Source organism: Lissotriton helveticus, chromosome 1_2 (assembly GCF_964261635.1).
Source record: "Lissotriton helveticus chromosome 1_2, aLisHel1.1, whole genome shotgun sequence".
NCBI lineage: Eukaryota > Metazoa > Chordata > Amphibia > Caudata > Salamandridae > Lissotriton > Lissotriton helveticus.
The window spans coordinates 313,177,447-313,202,515 of NC_136058.1; the positions used below are offsets into that span (position 1 = coordinate 313,177,447).

Here is a 25,069-nt window from a genome sequence, read left to right on the forward strand (position 1 = left end):
GCATATGGATGATTCAAACTGAAGTTCTCTTCCTAGACTTCTTCTTTTAAAGATGATTTTGGCAGGAAACTTGTGATGTCACTTCCTGTACTGATGGTAAATGCAGTGACGGCACTTCCTGTGCAAATGGATCAAGGGAAATCCAAGTGTGTCACACTTGTTGTTAGCTCGTATATGTTGGGCATAACCTGTGATATGTTTATAAGACCAACACCATAAGCACGCTCTAAAACTGACTGTGAATCCATAACATATTTAACGTTAAGATGTGCAGTACTAACGTCACCTATGCCTGTGTATCTAGGGCATCATTTATGAGAAATAACGCAGCGCTGCGTGAAAGCAGCGATGCGTCACTTCTCAGTGCGCACTCCTTGCGACATTCCTGATGCGTCATATTTAATGTATGACGCATCATGTCGCAAAGAGTTACAGATACGTCAGTATTTCTGACGTATCTGTAGGCGCAAAAGTGACGCATTGCTGGAGTGTGTCACAAAAGTGACACAACTCCAGCAATGCGCCCTTTCACATGGAGCAAGCCCCATGTGAAAGGGCCTGCGTCAGTCTTACGTCTGCTGTGAGGCAGGCGCAAGATTTTGACGCAACAGCGTCCTAAAAGTGACGCAGTGAAATGTCATAGATTTCACTGCGTCACTATTACGAGGCTTTTTGCGGGTGAACGCCCCCTCTGAATACATTATACCTGACGCAGGTATAATGTAGCGCAGGGGTTTACAAAGTGACGCATCTGCTTAGATGCGTCACTTTGTAAATAGTGCGCATCAGGAGGCATGTTTTACGCCGCTGATGCGTCACAAAAAGTGACGCATCGGAAGCGCAAAACTCACGCAAGGCCTCATAAATGAGGCCCTATGAGTTTTGACTTCTCCAGACAGCACAACGATTTCTACATCTTAAAAGGGCATTCAAGACAACATTCCAACTCCTAGCTTAAACATCACTTTAAGCAGTATTTCTTCAGTGATTTGTTTTTAAAAACATGCGTTAAGATCTTTGCACCTAGTCTAACTATCACATCTATTTAACTTTGTTTCAGTGAATGTATGTATTTTTTCTACCAAAATATTACCATTTTAAAATGTTGTGGCCAACCAATCAGGATTGACTGGTCCCCTTAAAGGGGCATATTAACAAGGGCCAGCGATAATTATCGCTGGTCCCACATAGCGATAGAAATATTATCGGCGGCTATCGCTGAAAATTATTGCCATGATAACGCTATATTTACAAATCATACCGCTATGGCGATAATATTTCAGCGATAGCGGTGTTTACCATAGAACATCGCTGGTTTTCCAGCGATGTTCCATGGAAAACAGCGATAACATTGCTGATACGACCCTGTGGTCGTATCAGCATAATCCACCTACCATTATTAGTCTGCCTTAGTCTGGAATTTAACAGACGTTAAATTCCAGCGTTAAGGGCGAGGTAGCGCAATTTTTTTATCGTTGCACCTCCTTGTTAATATCGCGAAGCTGCCGTCGCGATATTTTCATGTGTTGTTTTCACAGTCACGCCTTCTTTGCATCTCATTAGCGATGAGAGGCGAGACTGTAAAAAAACGGGCTCTACATCAAAGAAACACGTGCTAGAGTGTCCTTGATGATATTGCGATATAATTATCGCCGCTTATCGCCAGAAAACGGACACTAAAGCAGGGATAATTATATCGCCAGCCCTTGCTAATATGCCCCTAAGTGGGAGCTAAAATGGAAAAAGAGTAGAGCATTAATAATTCAGCATGAAACTGTCAAATAAGAAAAGCAAAGCAGCAATATACCAGCAACCACATGTGGAGGGATATGGGACGACTGTCTTTGAAACAACAAAAGTATGTTTACCCTTATTAAGTGATATATTTTATTATACAAAGCTCACCTCCATATATTCAGGTAAAACCGAAAAGTTGTTATGTTATGTTATGTTATGTTATGTTATTTATTCTTTTATATAGCGCAACGGTTACTCAAAAAGAGTGTCCCGGCGCTTTAGGTAAAGGGGGCTGCTTCGCAATAACATAACACAGTAAAAAGAGAGTACAGAACAGACGCATAAAAACAAGGGCTACTAAAAATACCTACTGGGTGAACAACCAAGTTTTAAGACCTCTCCTGAAGTCAAGAAGACTCGAAGCCCCCCTAAGCGGAAGCGGAAGCGAGTTCCACATCTGTGGGGCCAGAAGGCCGAAAGAACGGCCACCCAGGCGCGCTCTCTTCACTCGTGGCACAACCGCCAAGAGTAAGGATTCAGACCTCAAAGAGCGGGCCGGATGGTAAAAGGCCAGTCTCTTTTGGAGGTACTTTGCTCCCACCGCATGGAGAGCCTTATAGGCCAAAGTCATAGCCTTAAAGGCGATCCGTTTGCGGATGGGCAACCAATGCAGCGTCCGCAATAGACCCGCAGCACCGACACGTCTATTTAGACCATAAATGGCCCTGGCCGCCGCATTCTGCGTGACTTGAAGCCGCTGCAGCAAGTACTCTGGAAGGCCCAGGTACAGAATGTTGGCATAATCCAACCTGGAGCCTATCAGAGCCTGCACAGTCACCTTCCTGTGTTCCTCCGAAAAAGAGGCAAGAACCTCCGCAGCATCTTTAATAGACCGAAACAGGTACCGGTCACCCCAAGGATCTGGGCTTTCATCGTCAGCCCCTTGTCCATCTTGACCCCCAAGTTCTTAGCCATAGGGGAGGAACAAGACGGAGGAAACATATCGCCGGGCCACCAGGCCTGCCAGGCCGGCTCCGAGTCACACCCGAAGAAGAGTACCTCAGACTTATCGGAATTGCACTTGAGGCTGTTCTGTTAGAACCATGCGAACACAGCCCCAAGGCAATCCCGGATACTCTCCCCGTCAAAGTCTGCCCCTCTCTTACAAGAGAAGAGGAGCTGGGTGTCGTCGGCATACGATACTATCCGGGCACCGAACGACTCCGCCACCGCCGCCAGAGGGGTCATAAAGATGTTAAAGAGGGTCGGGCTCAAAATAGAGCCCTGAGGGACCCCGACTCCCAAAGGCGGCATCACGGCGGTGTCAGACGGTGTCCAGACCGTTTGCCGGCTAGAAAGGAAGCAAACCAGCTGAGCACCGTCCCCCGAAGACCAATCTCATAGAGTCTTGCGAGAAGGCCATCATGGGGGACGGTGTCAAAAGCCGCCGACAAGTCCAACAACACCAGCATGACTTTGCCCCCGGTATCCAACACCCCTTTGATGGTTTCAGAAACCTCAAGGAGCGCGGTCTCGGTGCTCCGGTTTGAACGGAAGCCGGACTGGGTGTCGTGCAAGATCTCGTGGGTCTCCAAAAAGTTGGAGAGCACCGACTGAACGTGTTTCTCCAGTATTTTTACGAGGGCCGGCAATAAGGAGATAGGCCTGAAGTTGGCTAGGGCCTTCGGGTCGAGACCCGGTTTTTTAAGCAACGGGATGACCATTGCCTGTTTCCAAGCTGGCGGCACCACTCCCTGACTCAACGAAAGATTCAGAAGAGGGTTGGCCAGTGGATTAATCACTTCCGCCATCTTACCCAGAAGCTTGGCTGGGCAGGGGTCAAGTGGAGACCCAGATTTCAAATTGCCCATACGCACTAAGGAGGCAGAGGCAGGCAAAGATGGAAACACAGCCAATATAGCACCGTGCGAGGCCAGAGGAAATCTGTCAACCACAGGTATAAACGGACCAACGGGTGCTCCAGAAGAAAAAGAATCCTGTATAAGTTTTATCTTGCTTGTGAAAAAACAAGCAAGGTCCGCCGCCCAGGATTCTACGGGCACCTCTTCAGATGTAGTGGTCCGAGGAGAAATAAATTCTCTAACAATGGTGAAAATCTCCTTGCAGGAATTGGAGGCCGCTTCGATTCTCCCAGCAAGATAGGCCTTTTTTTCCCTCGCAACTATAAAAAACTACATGAATGTCACCACTTCCAAAAGGGAGAGGTTCCACCGAGATTTGAACTCGGATCGCTGGATTCAAAGTCCAGAGTGCTAACCATTACACCATGGAACCAGCTGACCTACAGTTGGAAAGGATGACTCATGTGGTGGAGCAGCATATTTTGGCTCCACCCTTAGAGATCATAGAGATGTAATTATATACTGCACTTACATTATATTCACTGTGTGCCTTGACTTTATTCACGTGTGTGAACCATTTAAATGCATCAATGAAATGTATTCACTGTAGAAACTAGTGATTTATATACACGTGTGCGTTATTATTCAGCTTAAAGATGAAGACATCTATAGGAGGAACGTCTTCGGATACACTGAAGTTTTAATCCTCTGATTTTGGAAGCCATAACTCTACTTTAGTGACATTTTGCTATTTTTTCAAGCACTTCACATTTATGTGTATTTGTTTTTTCAAATAATTGGTGTCCCTTTTCTTCTCCTCTTTTATGTTAAACTTTGCTGAGGTTTGCCAGCATGACGGGTGGTGCACAGGATCGAGGGCTATCTAAAAAGGATACTTTTTCATGCAGCAAGGCAAGGCCAAATACAAAAACTAAGTGGGAGCTAAAATGGAAAAAGAGTAAGCAATGATAATTCAGCATGAAACTGTGAAATAAAAAAGCAAAGCAGCAATATAACAGAAACCACATATGAAGGGATATGGGACGACTGTATTTGAAACGACATAAGTATGTTTACCCTTATTACGTGATATATTTCATTATGCAAAGCTCACCTCCATATGTTCAGGTAAAACCGAAAAGTTGTCTATTGAAACTATAAAAAACTAACTGAATGTCACCACTCCCAAAAGGGAAAGGTTCCACCGAGATTTGAACTCGGATTGCTGGATTCAAAGTCCAGAGTGCTAACCATTACACCATGGAACCAGGTGATCTACAGTTGGAAAGGATGACTTGTATAGTGGAGCAGCGTCATTTGGCTCCACCCTTACACATCACAGAGATTTAATTATATACTGCACTTACATTATATTCACTGCATGCTGTAACTTTATTCACATGTGTTAACTATTTAAATGTATCAATGAAATGTATTCACTGTAGAAACTAGTGATTTATATACGCGTGTGCATTTTTATTCAGTTTAAAGAAGAAGACATCTAGTCTTTGTATACACTGAAGTTGTTTTTTTTTGTAACTTTTTATTGCATTGTAACACCAACCAAAGACCAGTACATACAAGGTAAAGTCACTGTAAGAAATACCCCCTCCAGTAGATACATGCATTATCATAGTGTCGTTCACCCCGTGAAGGAGTGGGGGTCACGAAGAGCAATACTCACTATACATTTCCCAGGGAATAATAAGAGACCAGAGTGTGCATAAAAGATAAACAAATAGCAACAGGGAGCGGGGGATGGAGAGACCAAGAACGCCACTCCTAAGGGGGAGAAGCCAGCACCTCTGCCATCAACGGGGCCATCAGCGTTCGCCTCTCTCTTTCTGGAATTCCACTGTCGGGGAGATGCAGATGTCCCCTCTGTACTTATTCCATTCCCCCCACTTCTGGTCCCATTTCTTGGGGTAACCTCATCCTTTGAATACGGATTTTTCAGCCAGCATGGCGGTATCCATGTCTTTTGCCCAGTCAACCAGGCACGGGGCCGTCGCCACCCCCCAGTGTCATGTGATATTCCGCTTGGCTATAATGAAGCCCATGGAGGCCCATGTCAGTTCAGCATGTATGAGATTGGACGCCCCCCAAATATTGAGTAAGCAGAGTTGGGGAGATAACTGCAGGGATTTGCCTCCCGCCCTCTCAAGTTGATGAGCGATTGTCACCCAGTAGACCTGACTATGTGGGCAGTCCCATAAAATGTTAAGAAAAGTACCCTCCTGATTGCAATGCTGGAGACAGAGTGGATCGGGGCGTCTGCCAAGCCTGAACAAGAGTTTTGCATCAAAATATGCTCGGTGGAAGATCTTGAGTTGGAGAAGTCGCATGTGCATGGGGATAGCTATTTCTCGTGGTGAAGCTAGAGCGTCCTGCCAAATGTCATCCTCCATCTCTCCCAAATCTCTCTCCCACCCCTCTCCAAGTTTCAATATTTGATTGGGGCGTTTGTTGACCTACTTCTTGTAGGTGAGTGACATGGCTTTACGGTCCATGGGATTCAACTACAGGCGGTCTTCCAGAGGGGATGAGTCGGGGAGAGGACTATCCCTTGGCAGGGTGGAGGACACCGCATGATGAATCTGCAGGTACCTGAACGTCTCCGATGGAGTCAGCTGCTATTTGGCTTGGAGCTCCGGAAACGAGGCTAGTCTCCCCTTGACCCAGATGTCCCTAACCGTGGAAATACAGATTAAATCCCACTAGTCAAACCCTGGACAAGCGCTGAGATGACCTAAAATATTGGGCTCCCACAGGGGGGTCTCCTTCGTCAGGCACCAGCGCCATCCTAATTTTCTGGTAACTTCATGCCAAATATTGACCGTGCGAGCCGTGGGGCCTGTTGAGTTAAGCTTGTCGGGGTTGGCGTAGAGTGCTCTGTTGTAACCACCCCGCCCCGGGAGCCAATGATCCGTGCGTAAATTGGGCTCATCATGAGGCTCAAACACCCAGCGATTGACTATAACCAACTGGGACGCCTGGTAATATAGTCTGAGATCCGGTAAACCGATGCCCCCGTCATACGAGCCCATGGTGAGCATGTTCATTGCGATGCGCGGCGTACGGCCCTCCCATAGCAGTTCCCGCAATACCCTGTCGATTTGGGAAAAATAAGAATCTGGGAACGGGATAGGGGTATTCTGTAGGGCATAGAGAAAGCACGGGTGTGCTAACATTTTGAACAGGGACGCACGTCCAAGAATAGTGAGAGCGAGAGAGCGCCAATGCACAACGTCAGATTTGAAGCACTGGAGAGGTCAGAGTATGTTGTGTTCGAAAAGAGGTCGGGGTCAGGAGTGACAAAAATACCGATGTATCGGAAACCCCGAGGGGCCACCGGGATATTGAAGCCCCGAGGACTCGCCAGGGGGAACCCATAGCGCATACATCTGGGACTTAGACCAGTTTATCTGATACCCAGAGTGGGCGCCGAAAATGTGGAGCATCCGTCGCAGTGACCGGGCAGGGGAGGCCAGCTACGGATACACTGAAGTTTTAATCCACTGATTTTGGAAGCCATAACTTTAATTGAGTGACATTTTGCTATTTTTCAATCACTTAACATTTATGTGTATTTCTTTTTTCAATTAATTTATATCTCTTTTCTTGTCCTCCTTTATGTTAAACTTTGCTGATGTTTGCCCGCGTGATAGGAGTTGTACAGCATCGAGGGCTGTCTAAAAAGGATATTTTTTCATGCAGTAAGGCATGGATGTCCAAATTAAAAAGCTAAGTGGGAGCTAAAATGGAAAAAGAGTAGAGCAATGATAATTCAGCATGAAGCTGTGAAATAAAAAAGCAAAGCAGCAATATAACAGCAACCGCATGCAATGGGATGCGGGACAACTGTCTTTGAAACAACAATAGTATATTTACCCTATTTACCCTTATTTAGTGATATATTTAATTATGCAAAGCTCACCTCCGTATAGTCAGGTAAAACCAACAAGTTGTCTCTTGAAACTATAAAAAACTAAATGAATGTCACCACTTGCAAAAGTGACAGGTTCCACCGAGATTTGAACTCGGATCGCTGGATTCAAAGTCCAGAGTGCTAACCATTACACCATGGAACCAGCTGATCTGCAGTTGGAAAGGATGACTTATGTGGTGGAGCACTGTAATTTGGCTCCACCCTTACAGATCACAGAGATGTAATTATATACTGCACTTACATTATATTTACTGTGTGCTGTGACTTTATTCACGTGTGCAAACCATTTAAATGAATCAATGAAATGTATTCACTGTAGAAACTAGTGATTTATATATGCATTAATTTAAACATGAAAATGTATTTCTTTATTTATGTTTTACATCTACATCTTCAAAATCTATTTGCATATGTAAACGTATTCTTTTCATCACACTTTGCAGTTATTTTAAAGTTAAAAGTTTGCTTGGATTTGAAAGTGCACATTAAATACTTAACTAAAGTATGCTTGACTACAGGCCTCAGTTGAAAAGCTTTTGCTTCGTCCGCATGTTTTCTCTTTACCTTGCAGGCTTATTATCTTTATTTACGTTAGCTAGAGAAAGATTTCTTTATATATTGTTTGCATAGCTGAAGGTAGAGGAGATTTGGATTTAGAGAGGTACAAACCTCTCTACGTGTCCTTTTCTTGCTAGTGTGAGGCATTATGCTAAACAGTTTGGGGGAGATTTTCTTTTTTCGCACAGTGCAGTGCAGCAGCCGTAAATGGTGTGCTGCGCTGTGTGAAAAGGAGAGAGGAGTAGAGCACCTAATTTACTGAAATAAGGCGCTTTCCTCTCCTCTCCCTAGTGCCTGTGTTGAAATCAGCTGCCATGCGCCACAGAGACACCTTTGCACGAGGGTGCAAGGGTGTCTCCATGAATCTAGCATAGGTTTATTTCTGGAAGGGTTCCTTGCCAATTCAAAATGCTATGCTAAGACTCACTTCAAACGTCTTCCATCTTGCTGTGCAGTGCAGCACACATGCAAAGTCGGAAAAGGAAGGAGAAATGAAAACATTTCTCCTTCCTTGCGCCCACTTTAAAAGGGCGCAGTTTTCTAATGCTAAACCCAGTCTACTTTTATTTAGTAAATTGGGTTTAGTGTTGGAAACCTTGGGTGGTTGCTTGGGAACACCCATACTCCACCCATGGTACGCCCTGAGCGCTAAGTAATTTGCATTACTTTCACGTTATTTCCAGCGTTAACAAGTTTAGCGCTGGAAAGTAAATCATGAAAAAAAGATTTTGCACCAATCTGCATAACTTGTGACTCAATCATGGCGTAAAATTTAATAAATCTCCCCATTATTTCCTTTTATTTTCCGACTTTTACTGAAGTTTAATCATGCTGAACTTTTTTTCTGTGCTCCTGTTTTAGAGACTGTTGATAGATGACCCTATATTTGATTTATGTTTAGAGGAGAGAAACGTCCTTTACTAAGTTGTTACAAATGGGATTTCTCGTTGGCAGGGCAATGCGCCTAAGCCAGGCAGAAACCACCACTCTAGTCAGGCCAAAGGAGTTCCACGCTGAAGATAACCCCTGCTCACCCTCTGGTAGCTTGGCACGAGCAGTCAGGCTTATCCTGGAGGCAATGTGTAAAGTGTTTGCGCAACACACACACACACACATACAGCAGCAACACACCAGGCACACCACAAAAGAAACTCCACAGAAGGTTGTATAAAAAATAGCCTTTGTATTATCCAAAACACATTAGAATCATATTCACACATACACTGTGCCAACTGCCACCAGGTAATAATATACAGGGGATTAAATGCATGACAGGGCCAATCGGGCTAATGTCAGAACCATCACAAAGCACGAGTGGTAAGAATGACCCCACCAGTAACTACTGGTAAAATACTTGTACTCAGCATTGGCACCACAAACACATTATGTCTGCATCACATTAGGCATAAAAGATGTTATGGATGAATCTCCTAAGCATCAACACATTATGCAATCAATCAATCAAGCTTTATTTGGTTACAAAATAATCATAAAAGCACATTAGAAAGAATAGCAGTAAAAACTCATATTACTAATATGGGTAAAAATAAAACCACAGCATTACAAAATGAATTATACAATGCAAATTATCACATGAGACTTGTCTTTCTGCAGTTAAAAACAGACTTTAAAAACGACGTAACTGATAGGATTACAAGCTCTTTCCCCAGGGATTGTATGACTATAAAAGCAGGACTATTTACAACAAGGGGTGGTGAGGGACAAAGTCTCTGAATTAAGCAGAATACTCTCACCCAGTCAATAGATCAGGGCTAGATCCAACACCGTTTTTTAGCTCATTGCACCATCCCAGTTTCAGAACCTGGCTGTATGCAAATTAGTCTGTCCCTGGCCCAGTGCATCATGGGAACAGGGCAGACCAGACTACAAAAGCCAATTCTTACACTGTAATAATTTTGTCCACCCTAAGCGTGGAAGGATATACTCAGATGTGAGTCCCTTGCTCATTGCACCATCAGGATTCAAGCAAGCCGGGCCGAAGACGGCTGAAATGCCAGAAACCGGTCCCCGGAAGCTTGTTTCCTTCCCAGTGTAAGAATTGGCTTTTGTAGTCTGGTCTGCCCTGTTCCCATGATGCACTGGGCCAGGGACAGACTAATTTGCATACAGCCAGGTTCTGAAACTGGGATGGTGCAATGAGCTAAAAAACGGTGTTGGATCTAGCCCTGATCTCTTGACTGGGTGAGAGTACTCTGCTTAATTCAGAGACTCTGTCCATCACCACCCCTTGTTGTAAATAATTTTGTCCACCCTAAGCGTGGAAGGGTATACTCAGATGTGAGTCCCTTGCTCATTGCACCATCAGGATTCAAGCAAGCCGGGCCGAAGACGGCTGAAATGCCAGAAACCGGTCCCCGGAAGCTTGTTTCCTTCCCAGTGTAAGAATTGGCTTTTATAGTCTGGTCTGCCCTGTTCCCATGATGCACTGGGCCAGGGACAGACTAATTTGCATACAGCCAGGTTCTGAAACTGGGATGGTGCAATGAGCTAAAAAACGGTGTTGGGTCTAGCCCTGATCTCTTGACTGGGTGAGAGTACTCTGCTTAATTCAGAGACTCTATCCATCACCACTCCTTGTTGTAAATAATATAAAAGCAGGACAGCATTGTCTTAAACATAGTGTTCTAAGCACCGGAAATATCCACCTTTTCCTCTGTACTGTATAAAATTTGCAAAACAAAATAACGTATGCTTGGTGGATTGTGGTGAAATGTCATCACATGGGCAGTTAGACAGCTGCCTGGACCAATCATCAATTGCTGGAAAGCTAAATAATCTATGGACAATGCCCTTCCTAAAGTGTGTTAATAAAAATCTTTCAAAGTCTGAAGTTACGTAAATTAAATACGGCTGCAATATACGGCTGCATCTTAAAAGTAATCAGAATGTTTTGGTGGGCAAGAACTGAAATTCTTTGGATCTCTGTATTTATTCTGATACTTTCAAGATATTGCAAACAACTAAGTTTAAAAACTTTCTTATCTACTTTAGTCATGGTGATGGGGTTGTCAAAGTATTCCTGATGGCCTAATTTACACCGAAATTCCTTAACATACTTGAGCCATCCTATCCTATGTGTGATACCCCATCTAGCCCACAGCAGTCAGTGATCATTTGGCAATTTAGGGTGGTCTGCTCTGTAGTCCAAATGTGATGCCAGACGAGGATTGGTTGAATGCCAATAACATCCTCTAAGTGCGGTAGACCCAATTCCGAGTGACAATTGAAAGTGGAGACACTATCTGGTACAGCGAGCACATATCTAAGGAATCTGTTTTCGGCCCTCTGCAAAGTTGACACATCTGCATAGCCCCATATACCCGCTCCATAGGTCGCTATTGTGACACATTTAGCTTTATAAATTTGAAGTTATTCTGGGGGGGGGGAGGCTTCGAACCAATTTTCTGCCAAAATTAGTCAAAGCTGCTGGTGACTTTGACAATAACAATCTCCTAAGATTAACAGCCCGTGTCCATGTTTTGTTATGTTATGTTAAATGAATTTGTATCGCGCTCAGCTACTTGACAGAGTGTCCCGGCGCGTGCAAGGGTAAAGGCAAAAAGGTACCAGAGAGTCATCTAAAAGAGGAACTTTTAAAGCTTTTTTTTAAAGATCACACGGTCCTGAATACTCCGTAGCGCCAGAGGTAAAGCATATCAGGCCAGACTAGCTTTCCTGAGAAGTAAACAGCCGCCCAACCTGTGACGATTGAATCTGGGGGTCTGCAACAAAAGTTGAGAAGAGGATCGCAGCTGTCTAGCTGGAGTGTAAAAGGCAAATCTTTTATGAAGATAGCTCAGGCCCCGGCCATGAAGGGCCCTATGAGCAATGGAAAGCATTTTAAATTGAATCCGAGCCTCCACAGGGGGCCAGTGCAGGGAGCGCAAATGCGTACGCACACTACACCTTTTAGGCAAGCCAAGCAGGAGTCTAGCGGCAGAGTTTTGAACAACCTGCAATTTGCTCAAAAGGTACCAAGGAATGCTCACATACATGTACCAGTACGGTCAAATAGGACCCCCAAGGCAACACTTTCTGCTCCCCAAGCCACAATTTAAAATGAATGTTTTGGATATATTGACTGTGAGGCCCAGATTGGACATGAAATTTGCGAAACTAAATAAAACCTTCTGGAGACTATTTGGGGTGCAGGCCAAGAGCACCGCGTCGTCAGCATACATAAGCACAGGGAGAGGACGTTTCCCTACCCCTGGGAGGTCCTGGCACTCCTCTCTCAGAACCAAGTCTAAGTTGTTAATATACAAGGTAAATAGGAAGGGTGCCAGGAAGCTACCATGTCTTACTCCTCTTCCCACAGTGAATGAGTCGGTGCACTCACCCCCTATGCCTAATCGCACCCTGGCCCTCGATATAAAACTGCCTCATTAAGGAGATTAAGGATGGTTCCATTCCCATCTTCTCCAGAATCGTCCAAAGTTTGTTATGGATGACGCAATCGAAAGCTGCGGACAAGTCCACGAATGCCAGGTAGAGAGGGCCCCTTTTGGCCTTGGTATATTTGGCAATAGTTAACTCTAAATTTAGGCTCTTATCTATCGTACCAAGGCCCTTGCGAAATCTGTATTGTATGTTACTAAGGATAGATTGGTAATTTTCCCAGTCCTGTAATCTAGAAAGGAGTACTCTTCCGATGTTTTTGGCCGTGGAGCCTAGGAGTGAAATGGGCCGATAACACGCTGGGTTGTATCTATGTCCCTTCTTAAAAATAGGGACCAGAATCGATTCGCTCCAGGTAGGGATGAGGCTGATCGAAATGCAAGCATTAATAACATGTGTTAAAATCGGTCCCAAGAAGTCTATGTTATGTTTAAATGGTCCACTGGGGCCACTCTTACTCAGTGCAATTGCCTTCTTAATTTCATTAAGATCCAGTAATGGAGATTTGCACTCTGGGGTTCTACACTGTCCCCCACCAAGTCGCTATTACTTCGTTCAGGGCTGGGTATAGAGTATAATTTAGAAAAGTGGTCAACCCATTCGTCCCTAGTAACCGCTATCTCTATGCTTGCCCACCCTGCGTCAACTAGAAAGGGAGCATTAACCGCTTTCCAAAACGCTGAAGAATCTTTCATTTCTGATGCTGCTCGCATGGCATTCCAAGCCTTTTTCTCGCTTTTACTGCATCTCTATATGTCCTTCTTGCTTCTTTTATTTCTTCATAGTTTTTTACCTTTCTATTGTATTGTATTGTAATTGCATTTATATAGCGCTTACTACCCCTGACGAGGCGACGAAGCGCTTTGTCGGCGGGTAGCACGCTACTCCACATTTGTAAAGTCCACATTTGTAAAGCGCACAATCACCCGTAAGGGTCTCACTCCGGGACCCATAGAGCAGTGGTTCCCAAACTTTTGACTCCTGAGGACCCCCATTGAGTCCCCACTGGAAGCTGGGGACCCCCAAGCAATTTGTAGGATTTAAATTTCAAACAGTAGAAGAGTAATTGGAAAACAATTAACACACGTGTGCACAAAAAACAAATACTCAAATTACTAATGATGTTAGGGGCATATTTACAAGCCCCTATCACCATGGGAACATCACTTTTTGAGACGTTCCTGTGGCGATAGGGGCTTTGCCTTATTTACAAGGCAACGTTAATCCACTGAAAGTGGCTTAACGGTGCATTGTAAATAGGACCCCCTTTCACCCAATGCTTAGTGTGAAAGGGGTGGGCAGTGGGTGTTTCCCCTGCAACACCCACTGATTTTGACGCTGCCCCCTATTTACAAGGGCAGCGTTAATGGGAGGCAGTGTCAAATTTAAGGCCTGGGAAAACCTGGTCTTAACTTGGCAAAACAAGGTGAAATGCTTTATTTCTCTCCGTGTTTGCAAAATGCCTTTGATTGATTATGTTCAGAAAGGTGACCCTTCCTGCACATCAATAATCTTTTTTAAAAAAACGACATTTTGTAACTTCCATGTGTGCTGCATGTGCTGCATTAAGCAGCAAACCTAGAAGTGACAAAACGACATTTCAAGATTGTTTGTGCAGGAAGGGGGACCGTCCTGTACATGAAGAATCTTCCCCTGTTAAATGTAGCGCCAGCGCAGGGGAAACGCGGGGCTTCACCATATTTTTGTACATATGGTGCAGCCCTGCGTTTCTGAAGTGGCTGAGTGTGTTAAGCCAAGGAGGCTAACAACACTCTCCGCCACTTCTGTTGTATTTTATATTGAAAGAATTTGCAAGAAAACAAAAAAGGTTAATGGGAAGGGTGGTGCTGCATCTCCGTGACTAACGTTTCAATGGTTGTCTTTATTTCGCAGTATGAGGCTCCTGCTCCTGCCAGGGCCAGACTGGAAACCCAAAGCAGCCCTGGCAAATGATTTCAGACCAGTCCCCATACGGTGCACACCAAGTGCAGTGAGGGAGCCTAACCACTACAAAGGGGGATTGGTGAGGCTCTCCCCATAGGAAATTTAGGAAACAATGGTGCAGTTTACAAGACATTTATCATTATATATTGAATTGTATTAGCTTTTAAAGAATAGTAAATGACGATCTGAATACCAGAATACGAAAATCTTTCTGGGGGTTCTTCAATGATTCCCCCACTATCACCCTCCAACAGTGCTTCTCATCTCTCCATAGCCTCTCTGTCACGTGTATTTCACTTTTATAGCATCTCTCATACCATTGTAGGTTGTCAGAACAATTTACATCACACACATATAGAGACGGTGAATCATACGTGTAAATCAGTGTATAGAAAATGTTACTTAAGGCAAAGGGGACTTTATGATGTAGAACTCGCATGTCATTCATACTGGTAGGCATTTTTAAAGAGTGCTTGGTCTGGAGAAGCACAAACTCAGGATTCAGAATATAACACAGTGGATAGCCACTGACTTTAACAATAACAATTTATTTTCACCCAAATAAACCTTTTTAGCAGCATCAGGATATTGAAAGACTGGGAAAAAACATAAGTCACAAACTTGTACCTTGCAGTTTGCAAGCAGCTGTTTGACAGTTTATAGGTCACTGTGCTAGATTACTACTGTCACTTATAAACTGCACTGTAACGAAAGAATCTCTCTGGCAAAAGCAGTAACCCACTGACCTATGCATATAAAATACTGTTTTTTTAAATGCAAGGTACGCGTTCTTTGTAGTAGGCAAATTAACCCTCTGTGTTACATTAGATAATTCAAAGTTGCTACTGGACAAAACTCTCATCTCTCTCCAGCAGGGACATTAATCACTGGTGTTAGACTGACACTTTTATTGTTCTTTGAAAACTGCTAACTAAACAAGATACTTTGCAGTGCTTTTAAAGCTGCTGCCTGCGGACCCCCTGGGAATGTGTCAGGGACCCATGGGGGTCCGCGGACCACAGTTTGGGAAACACTGCCATAGAGGATTAGTGTTGAATTAGTATAGTGAAACATGCAAGTACATGCTTTTTCAGGAGAAAAATAACAGACACACAGATCCAAGCACATGGAAGGTACATAGATGCACAATGGAAGTATGTACATGTAGACCAAAGATGATTTTTATTTATTGATGAATATTATTATTATTATTATTTTTAATTTTTATTTTTTATTTTCTCTTAACAACATAATTATTTTACATGTTTTATAAAGTAATACACAAAGATAGGTTCATATTTATAGTAAAAACAAATGCTTATATACAGAGGTATATGCTGTAAATTTCTGTTTCCGTATGGTGCTTATGTGGGGAAGAGCCAGATCTTGAGTAGTTTTCTGAAGATATGGTGGTTGTCGGTGGATCTTATGTTGGGGGGGTAAAGAGTTCCATAGTTTGACTGCTTGAACAGAGAAGGATGTGCCACCCATGTTTTTTTTCTTGTATGGTGGGATTTTGAGGCGAGATGCTCCTTTAGAGCGGAGGTTCCTTTGTTGAATGTGTTTGGTGATGTTATTCCTGATGAAGAGTGGTCCTATTCCATGTATTGCTTTGTGGGTAATACAAAGCAGCTTGAACGTGGATCTTCTGGCAACCGGTAACCTATGCAGGGCTTTCAAGGCAGGGGAGATGTGGTCTCGTGCTTTGATATGCAAGAGTAGTCTGGCAGCCGAGTTCTGAATCCGTTGTAGTCTTCATGGTCGTTAAAGGTGATCCGTGGTAGAGGCTATTGGCGTAATCGAGTTTGGATAGAACAAGGGAGATGGTAGCTTGGACCTTGTGTGGAAATCCCAAATGAGGGAAAATTAGTCGCAGCGTTTTTATAGTAGCAAAGCTTGATCTTGCTAGCTTATCCACTTGGACATTCATCGACAGCTTGGAGTCCATGGTCATTCCGAGGTTTCTTACTTCCTTTGATACTTTAGGCAGTGATCCCAGTTCATCAGGCCATGCGGCAAGCGGGTTGTAATTTTTCCAGTCGCCACACGTGAGTATTTCAGTTTTTGAAGCATTCAATTTGAGATGGCTCCAAGTCATCCACTGATCCACGGCTCTGAGGCAGCTGAAAATTGGTGATTTTCCAATGTCTTTGGGGCATTAGAACAACTGAAATCGAACCATCCTTTCTTTTGGGGGATTTTCTTACTTAAGTTAACATGAAGGCAATTACCAATAAATTCTGATAGAACAGAAAACCCCTCCGCTATTTCCAACGCGGAATGGCCGTCGCCTAAACATATAGCATTGCTACAATTGGATATCGCCTTACTTAAAAATGTGTCTGGATCTATTTTTTTCCAGCTCAATGCATAGCCATTTTATCTGGACAGTGTAACGTCCTTAACGCAGTAAGTAGAAGGGACCTTCCCTTTAACTAGTCTACGGTCAACTTTGACTCTGATACTCTGCGAAAAATGATTACTGAGAGAGATGTCATGGGTTTGAAAGCTTATGACTCTAGAAGCATATCTAGACGAAATCAAGATAAATTCAACAGTGGAGGACAGTCCCCATCCATTGAACGTTGGACTAAATGGAACCGATGTACTATATAAATTATTTGCAAAACCCATGTCACCTGTAAGAATTATATCATTTATGTTCTCGCCAGAGCCAGAAAGATTAAAATGGGGAAAACTAGTATCTTTGTTATATCCGAAGCCGCAGACCCCAGAATCCCAGTATTGACATAGATTGATATTAAAATCTCCACCCCAAATTATTTAAAAAGGTCTTTAGAGGAGGCTGCCTGGATAGTAGTGATATGGAGGGATATGACCCCCAACACTCCTGCCTGCTCTTCGCAGGGAGCATTATTGTAAAAATTCACTATCACTATGCCAGTTGTTCTGTCTAAATCTGCCCCTAATATTTGGAAAAAACGGTCAGCAATCAATGTTACGATATTCCCCAGGTTTAAATGGTATGCTACATAGATACACAACCCCCCTTTGCTCTCCCACGCAGTGATGGAACTGCGGGCAAATAAAAGGTCTTAAAGCCATTGATATGGATTGCGTTTACCACCCATGTTTCCTGTATACATAAAACATCGAACCCAAGTGCAAACTCTATCCACTGTGGGTTCACAATCTTTGACTTTAGGCCTGCAATATTCAAAAGAAGATGTTACAAATACTGTCTTCAGTTTTTCCCTTTGCATCCTTCAAGCTTATTCTAGGTACAGTGACAGTGCCAACTTCAGAAGAAGCTATTAGGCTAGTATTATCTAGACTATGAGCAAGAGGGGCAGCTGGGTTTGGAATGTTACCTATGTGGACCTCGGCCGTGCTTATCGGGGAAGAATGGATGTGATTCCTATGATCGTCAACTAGGACACGCTCTGAGGCTGATGCTACAATTGTCATGATATTTGTGTGGGCTGGGTCAGTTACTCCCTGAACTAATGATCTCGTATTTATGGTAGCCACCCTACTCTGCAGGTTCAGTCCCTGGGTAGTCAAGGAGAGTCAATCCACCTGCTCTAAGTGGGAAAGGAGGTCGTAGCGATTTTGGACTGGAACGTTAGACAATTGTGATGGGGGTTGATAGAAGAAACCAATGGGAACCATGTTAATGTTGCGCAAAGAGGTAGAGAAAGTTCCAGCCCTGGACAAAATGTGCTGTACCAACTCTATCAACTTAAAGGTCCAGATCACACAGTCCCTTGGCATAGACTTCCGTCCCTTCCCTAACCAGGTGACTCTTCTGGCCATTTTAAAGTTAGTATCTGTAAGGCCAGTTTTGGAGCCTAACCAAAATAATGATTTATTCCTTAGTGTGTCCCAGTACTCTACCGCCCCTGCTGGTAGTCGTGGTACATTGGCCAAAATGACTATGTATGGAGTCACAGCTGGCGGAAGGTCCAGGACTGTTACGGATGGATCAAATACTTGGTTGTGGTTAGGGGAAAGGACATTAGGTACGGGACAATTAAAAATTCCTGGGTGGTTGAAGACCTAACTTGAGGCCAACGTCAGGGCAGTGAGAAGAACCCTTATACACAATGATTTGGGCAGGCTTAGAGGTTCCCTGCTCGGTGTCTAATGATGGGCTTATTGAATTGGTGCCTAAGTTAATTAGACTAGTCAGCTGATTATGGCTTGTTATAGTCGCAAATGTTATATGTCGTGCCTTTGTTAATGTTGCCCTTGCGGGCTCGTGTCTCTGTCGCTGATTTAACCTTTTTTGCCTGTTTATCCCGTGCAATGCAGGGTGCGGAGGTATTGGTGGTGACTCTATCCGCAGTTAGTTAGTTGAATTAGTTATATAGGGTTGATAGTGTTCCTCAAACGTTTGGTTGGGGGTTGGGAGTCACAATCTAGATCTAACTCGCAGATTGAAATGTGGTCCGAGAGGTTCTATGCACATCCATTAATATTTATGCTAGGCTCCAGGGGTTCTGGAGTGGCTGGTAAGTGGGTGAGCATCTCTTTCACGTTGTCATGCCCTTCTTCCAGACCAGTTCTTTCAGTATTCATGGCCTCCTCCACGGAAGAAATCTGTTGCTTTATCGCCCCATCGCTCCGGGCCAAGTATTTTAGGAGAGACTTGCGACTACACCTTCCCCCCCCCCCCCCGCCCTCCTTATGGGGATTTTTTTGGTTTTCCTTTTCCCCATGGGTAGATATTTGCCAGCAAATTGCGGCAGATGTTAATAAAGAGGAGAAGACCACAATCTCTGGATTACAAAGCAAGGTAGCGCCTAACGACATAGACTCACCCAGTCTCTTGGCCGAAGATTTGAAGCAAGAATTCCTGTGAGTTTGATGTGCTCCTCAGCCGCACAACCAAGAGCCGTGGCCCAGCCCAGCCTACTTCGGCCTATGACGGGCTAAGTTGGGCCCGTCTTGGTCCGGTCGTGGGCCGAGCCCGGGCACGTCCCGCACTGCGGGACCTGCTCTGTGGCTTTATAGTTCCCGCCAGCCTCCAGTGGCGATCTGTGTTGTGCGTTGTCCAGCAAGGGCTCGGTGCAAAGACCTGGTCTCCCGGTGCAGAGAGGTCTCCCCTTCTTAAGTCAAAATGGCTGCAGACAGGGTTTCTAATTACACACTAGCTCTGCAACAGCTGAGTACACTGCCACCTACGGTGCCGGATCACTCAGCTCCGACTAGTCCCCATGACTTCCTGCTTCATAGGTCGCCGCAGCCGCATTATGCAATAGGCATCACATTAGTAATGCACCACAGTAACTCTACACGGTGCATTTATCTTCTTTGAGCCCCAACCAGAACGCAAAATGGCCAAACCTGGCCCCAGGCCAACTGGCCTTTCTCTGGGGCTCACATGTAGTCCACAACTCCTCAGGGGCAGAGCTGGACACGGGCAGGCTAGCACGTAGGAACCCCAAGGAAGCAGCAGCTGGGTCCCTCAGCAGTTTCTCCTGTCGCTCAGCAGTCCTTCGTCCCAGAACAGGTGCCTGCAAGCACACCAACATGGGGTCACAGCCCCTGTACTTATCCCACATTTCTTCTTTGTTCTGCCCTGGCACAGGGCTTGGGGGGACCAGTTTCAACTGGTTCTGGGAGGTATTGGAGCACTCTGTTTACAGGGCTCCACTTCCCCTTTGTCAGGTGGGGGCTCGGTCATCAGACACTCCACAGGGGGGGCGGAGCCAGCATTCACCTAGGCAGGCACAGACCTATTCAGGGTCAGGGGATTACTCCTCCCACTACTCCAAATGCAGATCTCCTATTCAGCCTAGCGCTGACTCACCCTGTCATCCCTGGAGCCACACACACCTCACCAGCCCCTGTCACTCCAGAGCCAGACATGCAATACACACCAGGCAGGCAGGCCCATAGCACACAGAAATGCCAACTTCTAAAAGTGGCATTTCTAAAATAGTGATAATAAATCTGCGCACACCATTGCTTAGAATTGATTATTACTATTCCAAACATACCAAACTTGACCACGCTGCTCCATTCATATCAGGAATTACCACTGTAACACTTATCAGGGAATCCCCAATGCATTCCTATGAGTGGGCAGCCTCGCAGCAGTGAGACACCAAAATGGCTGTTTTTCACTACCAGGCAATTTCACACACTTAAGGTACATGTCCTACCTTTTACCTACAATGCACTCTGCCCATAGGGCTAGCTAGGGCCTACCTTAGGGGTGACTGACATGCAGTAAAAAGGGGGGGGTCACTGACGTGGCACACACTTTAGGTGCAACGTCACAGCAGCAGTAAGACTGCGCGCACACGCCCTGCAATGGCAGAGGCCTGATTCAGGTTTGAAAGGCTATTGTGGTGGGTGGTGCAATCAGCGCTGCAAGCCCACCTGTAGCATTTAATTTACTGGCCCTGGGTAACTGAGATACCACTTTACAAGGGACTGCCATGTAAATTAAATATGCCAAACAGGTGCAGCCCAATCTTACCATGTTAACCACAGAGAGCAAATGCACTTTACATTGGACAGCAGTGCTACAGTGCCCAGATTCCTAAAACCACCAACACCATATCAGAAAAAAGGCCAGGATGAAGGCAAAAGTTCAGGGACTAAGTCCAACATAAGTTTATTTAAGGAACACCTGTTTGCTTTCCTCTGTGTTTATACAATTGTGATTATTGCAATTCCATGTGTCATTTTGTTGCACCTTAACCTACTGAGATTTTTCATCTTACCTTTTGCATTGCTGCATTACTGAACTTATTTTTGGTTTGGATATATACTGGATTGATTGGCAGATCAAAATAAAACTCTTAAACCATATTCAGTGATAACTAATGTTATTGTGAGGCCACATTGGCTCCACAAGTTTGAAATGTAGTGTTGATTTTTCTCCCTTTCATTGCTTCGTGTCAACTAGCAAAGGTCCATACGAGAAATGGGGAAAAATCTTTGACGACTTGACTTAGAGATTACGTGTTTGGGCCCAGTGCTCCGCTCCACATTCTTAACTTCTTATATCCAGCATGCTTGTGTCTCACTCATTGCAAATGAGAGTTACATATTTGTTGATAAGGCGGAGCACTCACTCACAACATACAAAATGCCGCACCTGGTAGGAAGGGCTGGAGCTTTCATTATAAATGCAACTCCTTTCAAAGTTGCTATGTGTAGAGAAGCTAATGGAAGCTGTAAATATTTCAGAAGGTAATCCCATCACTGTTGAAGTCATCTAGCGGACCTCTTCAGTTTCTGAGAGGAACATATTCTGATACAGTCGAGTGCTAAACCACTACTTGTTAAAAGCCATGAATCTACTTTAGTGATGTTTCACTTTTTTTGTACTTTACATTTATTAGCATTATTTTGCATTATTTATTTGCATTATTTTTTTTTGTACTTTACATTTATTTGCATTATAATTTGCATTATTGCTTTAAATTATTTCATCTCACTTTTCCTGTTCTCTTTCTCTTTGCTTATGTTTGTCGCATGATGGGAGTTGTACAGGTTCGAAGCTGTAACAAAAAAATTTCTTTTTTTCATACAGCATGGCATGGATGGCCAAATCCAAAAACTAAGTGGGAGACAAAATGGAAAAAGAGTTAGGCAATGATAATTCAGCATGAAACTGAAATAAAAAAAAAAAAAAAAATGTTGCTCTTATTAAGTGATATATTTAAATATGCAAAGCTCACCTCTGTGTTTTCAGGTAAAACTAAAAAGTTGTCTCTCGAAAGTTTAAAAAACTAAATTTGGATAATCACTTCAAAAGGGAAGAGGTCCCACCGAGATTTGAACTCGGATCGCTGGATTCAAAGTCCAGAGTGCTAACCATTACACCATGGAACCAGCTGATTCAAAGTTTGAAAGAATGACTAATGTGGTAGAGCAGCGTAATATGGCTGCACCCTTACAGATCATAGAGATGTAATTATATACTGCACTTACATTATAGTCACTGTGTGCTTTGACTTTATTCACATGTGTAAACCATTTAAACGCATAAATGAAATGTATTAACTGTAGAAACTAGTGCTTTATATACGCGTGTGCGTTATTCAGTTTAAACATGAAGACATGTATTTCTTTTTTGATGTTTTACATTTACCCTTCAAGATCTATTTTCATATGTAAACATGTATTCTTTTACTCACATTTTTCAATTATTTTAAAGGTAAAAGTTTGCATGTATTTGAAAGTGCACATTTAATTCTTACCTAAAGTATACCTGACTTCAGGCCTCAGTGGAAATTCTTTTGTTTCACCAGCATGTTTTCTCTTTCCATTGCAGGTTTATTATCATGATTTACGTTAGCTAGAGAAAGATTTATTGTGTGTATTAACTCCTTCCGTGCTCATGACGAGCTCAGCTCGTCATGAGGCACGGTGGTGCTATGCTCATGATGAGCTGAGCTCCTCATGACACGCGCGGCGCTCACACGTGGGGCTAATTCCCCCGCTGTGCTGAGGAAACGGGCATGGTCATGACGAGCTCAGCTCGTCATGAGCACAGTGCCACCGTGCAGCGTGACGAGTCGAGCTCGTCACAAGCACCATGGCGCTGCGCATCTTCCCCCCAGCGCCGCGGGGGAATTAGCCCTGCGGCGAAGGTGTTAGACAGCTGATAGAGTGGCCTGAGAGAAACTTGGTCGTGAACATGGAGAAACAATGGTTGAAAGAAGCCTTCTGTTCATCGTTTACCAGGATGGCAAGTTGTTCAAGGTTGAGAAACGAAGTGTTAGTTCACTGCAATGTGAACCAGAAACCATGTTGCAGATATTCTTAGGTAGTGTTCTGATTGATCCCTGGTGGTGTGATTGAGATAAGTATGTTTGTGAATCTTTTTGTACTTTTATAATGGTGCTTGCATAGCCGAAAGTAGAGTAGATTTGTATTTAGAGAGGTACAGACCTCTCTGCTTATCCTATTCTTGCAAGTGTGAAGCTTTATGCTAAACTCTTTGGGGGAGATTTACTACTTTTTTACACAGCGCAGTGCAGCAGCTGTAAATGCTGCACTGCGCTGTGAGTAAAGGAGAGAGTAGAGCGCCAAATTTACTAAACTAAGGCACTCCTCCCATTTTCCTAGCGCAGGCACTGAAATCCGCTGCAGTGCACCACGGAGACACCCTTTGTGCCAGGGTGCAAGGGTGTCTCGTGAGTCCAGCATAGGCTTTGTACTGGAAGGATACCCTTCCAGTACAAAATACTATGCGGAGGCTCACTTCAAACCTTTTCCCTCTTTGTATGCATGCTCTTCAGTACAGTACACAAGCAAAGTCGGAAAAGGAAGGAGAAATGAAAGCATTTCTCTTTCCTTTGGCCTACTTTAAAAGGGTGCCGTTTTCTGACGCTATACCCAGTCTACTTTTTTTTAGAAAATTGGGTTTAGCGTCAGAAACCTTGAGTGGTTGCCTGGGAACGCCCATGCTCCAAACATGATACAGCCCCTGGCTGCAAGCTGCTTTGCATTTTTTTCACATTATTTGCAGCGCCGCTGGAAAGTAAAATGTGAAAAAAAAGATTTTGCGCCGATTTCATCACTTTTGTGATGCAAACACAGCATAAAATCTTAGTAAATCTCCCCTTATTTCTGTTTATTTTCAGACTTTTTTTGAAGTCTAATCATGCTGACATCTTCTTTTGTGCTCCTGGTTTAGAAACCCTTGATAGATGACCCTATATTTGATTTATGTTTAGAGAAGAGAAACGTCCTTGCCTAAGTTTATTTATGGAACACCTGTTTGCTTTCCTCTGTGTTTATACAATTGTGATTATTGCAGTTCCATGTGTCATTTTGTTGCCCCTTAACCTACTGAGATTTTTCAGCTTACCTTTTGTATTGCTGCATTTGCTGAACTTATTTTTGGTTTGGATATATACTGGATTTGATTGGCAAATCAAAATAAAACTCTTTAACCATAGTCAGTGATAACTACTGTTATTGTGAGGTCACATTTGCTCGACAAGTTAGAAATGTAAAGGTTCATTTGTCTCCCTTTCACTGATTCATGTCAGCTAATAAAGGTCCATATGACCAATGGGGAAAAATCTTTGACGACTTGACTAAGAGATATGGGGGGAGATTTACAAACATTGTGCGCTGGTTTAGTGTCACAAAAGTGATGCTTACCAGCGCAAATAGTTTTTCTTGCTATTTACTTTCCGGGCAATACTTGTTTTGCGCTGCAAAACAACCTTAAAGTAGCGAAAAGCCACGCCAAGCACTCCGTTGCTTTACTTAGTGCTGAGGGGCGTTAAATGAGTGGAACATGGGTGTTCCCATGAAGCCAGCCATGCTTTTTGACATAAAACCATATTTATAACAAAGATTTGCGTGACTTTTTTTGTATATCTCCCCCTACCTGTTAGGGCCCAGTGTTCTGCTCCAGATTCTTAGGGGAAGATTTACAAAAAAGTCATGCAACACAGCCCAGCCCCCCCACGAGGCTGGGTTGCGTTGCACGACGGGTAGGGAGCAGGAGAGTGCTATATCTTCAGAGATATGGCTCTCTCTTCCCCTTTTCCTTGCGTCAGCACAGATTTCAGCGGATGTGCACCATGCACACACCATAGCGCCATGGCGCTAGGGTGTGTGCATGAGTCTAGCATAGGTTTTTGTACATGAAGGATAC

At 44.0% G+C, this 25,069-nt stretch overlaps 4 non-coding genes across 4 annotated transcripts; all 4 read right to left on the minus strand.

The window, feature by feature from the left end:
- Positions 1-3,960: 3,960 nt before the first annotated feature.
- Positions 3,961-4,032, minus strand: TRNAQ-UUG (transfer RNA glutamine (anticodon UUG)). The gene has a single exon. It is a non-coding gene; the product is annotated as a tRNA-Gln (tRNA).
- Positions 4,033-4,795: 763 nt separating this feature from the next.
- TRNAQ-UUG (transfer RNA glutamine (anticodon UUG)) lies at positions 4,796-4,867 on the minus strand. Its single transcript has one exon. It is a non-coding gene; the product is annotated as a tRNA-Gln (tRNA).
- A 2,751-nt stretch (positions 4,868-7,618) lies between these two features.
- Positions 7,619-7,690, minus strand: TRNAQ-UUG (transfer RNA glutamine (anticodon UUG)). Its single transcript has one exon. It is a non-coding gene; the product is annotated as a tRNA-Gln (tRNA).
- A 14,522-nt stretch (positions 7,691-22,212) lies between these two features.
- Positions 22,213-22,284, minus strand: TRNAQ-UUG (transfer RNA glutamine (anticodon UUG)). The gene has a single exon. It is a non-coding gene; the product is annotated as a tRNA-Gln (tRNA).
- Between the last annotated feature and the right edge of the window lie 2,785 nt (positions 22,285-25,069).